The sequence below is a fragment of the Bison bison genome, unplaced genomic scaffold, assembly GCF_000754665.1.
Source record: "Bison bison bison isolate TAMUID 2011002044 unplaced genomic scaffold, Bison_UMD1.0 scf7180017864468, whole genome shotgun sequence".
NCBI lineage: Eukaryota > Metazoa > Chordata > Mammalia > Artiodactyla > Bovidae > Bison > Bison bison.
This window is the reverse complement of record NW_011495029.1, coordinates 946,877-952,658: the sequence shown is the minus strand read 5'-3', so window position 1 is coordinate 952,658 and position 5,782 is coordinate 946,877.

The following is a 5,782-nucleotide window of genomic DNA, read 5'->3' as shown; positions in this document are numbered from 1 at the left end:
TGGTGTTGGAGAAGACTCTTGAGAGTCCCTTGGACTGCAAGGAGATCCAACTAGTCCATACTGAAGGAGGTCAGCCCTGGGATTTCTGTGGAAGGAATGATGCTAAAGCTGAAACTCCAGTACTTTGGCCAAACATGTGAAGAGTTGACTCATTGTAAAAGACTCTGATGCTGGGAGGGATTGGGGGCAGGAGGAGAAGGGGATGACAGAGGATGAGATGGCTGGATGGCATCACCGACTCGATGGACGTGAGTCTGAGTGAATTCCGGGAGTTGGTGATGGACAGGGAGGCCTGGCGTGCTGCGATTCATGGGGTCGCAAAGAGTCGGACACGACTGAGCGACTGAACTGAACTGAACAAACTGAATGCTTAAGAAACTCTGGATTAATCATTGCCCCTGAAAAAAATCAAACCTCTACACTTTACCATTACTTGGGGTTTGTTGTTAATAGCGTATTATTCCTCAACTAACTCAGATCCGTACTGATAAATTATCAACCTTAAATCATTTTCAAAAGCTCTTAGGTGATATAAATTGGATTAGACCTTCTTTAGGCATTGCTAATTATCAAATGAATAACCTATTTAATACTTTAAAAGGAGATACTGATTTAAATAGACCTCATTCACTTTCTCAAGAGGCACGAGAAGAACTCTATTTAGTGCAAAATAAATTACAAAAACAATTTCTTACTCACATCAAACTAGATTTACCTCTAGAATTATTTATACTCCCCTCTCTTCATTCTCTTACGGGACTTCTTGCCCAACACGAACACCCAATTAAATGGATCTAAACCCATTTTAGGGGAATAAAGTCACTTATACCCTACCTTGATTTAATTGCTCTAATCATTTTCAATGGAAGAAATAGGACTAAAACTCTAATTGGCTCTGATCCTCATAAAATTTTAATACCTATCAATAAATCTCAATTTGAGAACGCATTACAAACTTCTACTGATTTCCAAATAGCTTTTCTGGAATATTTTGGAGAAATTTCATTTCATTATCCTTCTGGTAAGCTGTGGAATTTCTTCAAAAATACTGAATTTATTATTTCTCACATTATCAGCTCACAGCCTATACCACAAGCTGAGGTTTTTTATATACATGGGACTAAAAACGCCAAAGCTTCATTCTGGTCTCTTAAGGAACATAAAGTCTTTTATACTGAATTTCATTCTGCTGGACAAAATGAATTATATGCTCTTGGCATGCTGCGATTCATGAGATCGCAAAGAGTCAGACACGACTGAGCAACTGAACTGAACTGAACTGATTCAAGATATTTGCCTACATCCTTACCCCATTAATATAGTCTCTGACTCTATGTATTCAGTTTTTGTATTAAAAAATATAGAAACCTCCACCCATAAACTCTGATCCACCTATTAGTCAACAACTCTTTTTCGAACTACAATCTGTTGTTAGAAACCACAATTGTCCCATTTATATTACACATATTCAAGCACATTCTTGCATGCTCTGTTGCATAACAATACTGGTTCCCTACACTAGCTATGGAAAATCCCATATCGTCAGGCTAAAGAAATTATTAGTAATCGCTCTACTTGTAGACCCCTACATCTTTGACCCATTGCACAAGGTATTAATCCTCACGGTTTGCAACCTAATGAACTATGGCAAATGGGTGTAACTCATTGCCCTGAACTTTCTCCATTTTCTTTCTTGCATGTCTGTATCGACACTAATTCTTCTTTTATTTGGGCCACACCTCTTTGCAGTGAGGCTACACAACACGTTATGACTCACTTATTAGCTTGCTTTGCTGTAATGGGAACTCCTAGTTCTATAAAAACAGACAATGGCCCTGCCTATATTTCTAGACACTTTAAACAATTTTTACAATCTTTTTCTATTAAACATATTACAGGTATTCCTTATAATCCATGGCACAAGGCATAGTCGAACAAGCATATCACACACTAGAGTTGCAAATAAAAAAATTTAAAAAGGGGAATACACAGGAACACTACTGTCTTCCTTATCTAAAGCAGACTTTACTAGATTCCAATATAAGATATTTTCTAAACCTATAACTATTATTAATACAGCTTAATTTGTTTTAAATTTTTTAAACTTACCACAGGAAGATATCTTAACAAGAGCAGAAAAGCATTTTGAGGAATTGAAGGACACTTCTCTTCCTCTGCCCATTTGGTACCAAGACAGGTTAACAAAACAATGGAAATCTGGGAAACTAATCTTACAGGGAAAGGGGTATGCTTGTATTTCCCCAGATAGATCCAACGAACTCACATGGCTTCCTCTTTGGAAGATTCGACCCAAGGGAGCCCCCAGCCTTCAAAATAGAGGCAAAACAACAAAAACCCCAGTAGGAAGAAATTCCAATATGGGTCATGGCGTCTCTAAAGATCTCCGGGAAGCCCCGCCCTCAGCAGCATCAACCTTATGATCTTATGATCTCCCCACTTGGGGACAAATAAAAACCCTTACTAATCGAGCTGAAAATTTGGTCTCTCAACAGAGAATGCCTCGGAATCCTGAATACATTCTCCTGGCAATGCTCAGTCTGCTTGCCTGTGCCTCCCCCGTTTGAGCTCTAACTAATCATACTTACTGGGCTTACATACCCCACCCCCTCTACTACAGGTGGTCAAATGGACGGAGAGAGGACCAATCGTTTCAACTAATGACTCTATATATATGCCTTCTCCCTGGAGCACTGAAGGGGCCTCACATCCTGAAGAAGAAGGAAAACTAATTAATATTTCTCTAGGTTATGAAGTCCTTCCTTTGTGCATGGGCCCAGCAGAATTATGCATAAACGTTAGCCAACAAACTTGGGCTTTCACCCTGCCTCCCAAAAAGGATTTTCAGATATTGCTTGGATTATTTACTGCCCTTTCTTTGTCTGTGAACCATGTTTATACTACTGAGACTTTAGGGAAAGAGTTAGGGAAAAAACAAACACCATGCAAAGGATTTACTTATAAGAACTTTACATATGCTCCTGTTCGTTGGGACAAATGTCAAGCCAAATCAGGAAAATTAATGTTTGTGGCTAATCATACAATTGTTGATTGCGGACCCCATGGTATGTGGTTATCTAACTGCTCAGGTGATATTAACAGCACTGTGTGTGACTATGCTACCCAAGTGACATGGAAGGTCACTGACACTTCGATGGAGCATTACCATGACGAAGGACTTCTTTGGTGGATTAGCCCCACCTCGTCCTAGAATCGTCCTCGATAAACAGAGTGGGCCTGAACAATGGGACATCTGGAAACTTGCTGTGAGCACAGAAGAACTTGGTACTTGGACAGGACATTTCACAGGGACCAGTTGTGGTCATAGTAACTATTTCTTTCGCTATAATCAGTCATATTTTATACAGGCGTGTGTCCCACTTCCTTTTGTTATAGCCATAGGAAATTTACAATTTAATAAGACTTTACGTTCTGTTACTTGTATTAATTGCAAACTATATACTTGTCTTAACTCCTCTATTTCTTTAAGAAATGATTCCTTTTTGATTCTTCGATCTCAATGTAATTTGTGGTTACCAATAAATCTCCAATGACCCTTGGAAGAAGGTCCTATGGCTGGACTTGCTTCCAGATTACTTACTAAACTGCTCCAATGATCTAAACAATTCATTGGATGGCTGATTCTTGGCATTTTGGGGTTAATAGCTATTTGCACCACTGCTGCTGTTGCAAGCGCTGCTTTACATACCTCAATTCAAACACATAATTTTATCCAAAATTGGACTGAAGATGCTCATAATATGTGGGCTACTCAGGCTCAGGTAGATGAGGATATTCAAGAGGAAATACAGGAACTAAAAACAGCCATCAAATGGGTCAGAGATCAATTAATAGATTTGCAAAAACAAGTGATACTAAAATGTGATTGGAATTCTACTCAATTTTATATTACTCCTGTTCAATTCAATCATAGTGCCTACAACTGGGAACAAATCAAATTTCATTTACAAAACATACATGATAATGCCTCTCTAGATGTACAATTACTGCAAAAGGAAATCTTTGAAACCTTTTCTAAATGTCTGCCCTCTTCCACTAATTTGGAAACTTTAGCTGAACAACTAGCTGATCAATTATCTGGGCTAGACCCACGAGGATGGTTTCAGTGTATTACCCACAGTATCAGTTCTGGAACTGTAACTTTGATGATTGTCTTGGTAATTATATTTGTTGTTTATTGTTACCTCTCTATAAAGTTGGTTAATACTGCTGCTGCTGCTGCTAAGTCACTTCAGTCGTGTCCGACTCTGTGCAACCCCATAGACGGCAGCCCACCAGGCTCCGCTGTCCCTGGGATTCTCCAGGCAAGAACACTGGAGTGGGGTGCCATTTCCTTCTCCAATGCGTGAAACTGAAGTTGCTCAGTCGTGTCCGACTCTTAGCGACCCCATGGACTGCAGCCTACCAGGCTCCTCCATCCATGGTTAATACTAAACAAACTCAATTGGTCAAGATCTTTTTTACAAATATAATAAAATAGGGGGAATTGTCAAGAAGCATTTAACAGGAGGCTTCCTGTGTGCTATTTTGGATCTGTCATGAATCCTCTGTTCCTTATTAATTTCTGAATATTCAGGAATTAAGAGAAGTGGCAAATCTCTCCCAGGGCTGAGAAATGCATGCATTTCCTTCGTTAGTTTTTCCATACAGTGATAAGTAACTATTTACGGCCCTCTTCCTTTTTATGAACCATAAGGTAAAAGTGATTATTTACAACCCTCTCTCTTTGATATGGATTGCCTTATGTTTCCTTGATAATTTCTAAGTCTGAACTTTTGATCTTTATCTCTGCTCAACAAAGCTACCTTGTAAGACAGTATATATACCCACACTATGTTGAATAAAACACCCTTGTTCCATCAGAGCTTGGGTCCCCGTGTCTTTCTTTCTTTTTCTCTCTCTTTCTTTCTCTGTCTCTCAGGTTAATTCTTTGGAGCACAGAAGCCCGCTGAGCTCACTTTCTTGCCCGGGCTTGCAACACCCTCCCGAGAGGGTGCCCTGTGCCTACGTGAAGCAGTGCAAGCCCCGTGTCAAGGGCTTTATTGTTTTCTGCATAAACCAAGGAATATCAGACTGTTTCTCACTCTTTTTTACTTTCTTATCGTTGACTCTGGACCACCAGGTTCTGGTCCATTAAAGGACCTCAACACTGGACCACACAATTCTGCAGTTTATCACATGCTTGCACCTAAATACTGGGTGTGGTTGTTAGCATTAAATAATTGCCTCTTTCCTCCTGTTTTTCTCTGCCGATCGCTACTATGTTCTTTAAAGAGAGGAAGTACAACTTTTATAAAGAGTCCTGGAGATATGCATTAAAGTGCACACATAACTTGGCAAACTGTCTAGCCTGGTTCCATTATTCCTCACCTGTGAGCAAAGGTATGAGCATGTGTAAGTGCATTCCTATGGGGCTTACAAACCCCCAACCCAGACAGAAACCCCAACCCCTCTTCTATGACCCCCTCTCCAGTTCTGTCTCACCATGATGAAACCATTCCATCCAGAATTCCAATCCCAGCCCTATCCTTCCTGAGATCTCAGACGAGTCACCTGACCTAAGCCACCATCTTCCTTATCTGGAAAATGAGAGGAAGGGGTAATAACACCTATTTCTCAGGGTTGTTGGATTGCTACTGCTACTGCTAAGTCGCTTCAGTCGTGTCCGACTCTGTGCGACCCCATAGACGGCAGCCCACCAGGCTCCCCTGTCCCTGGGATTCTCCAGGCAAGAACCTGTCTC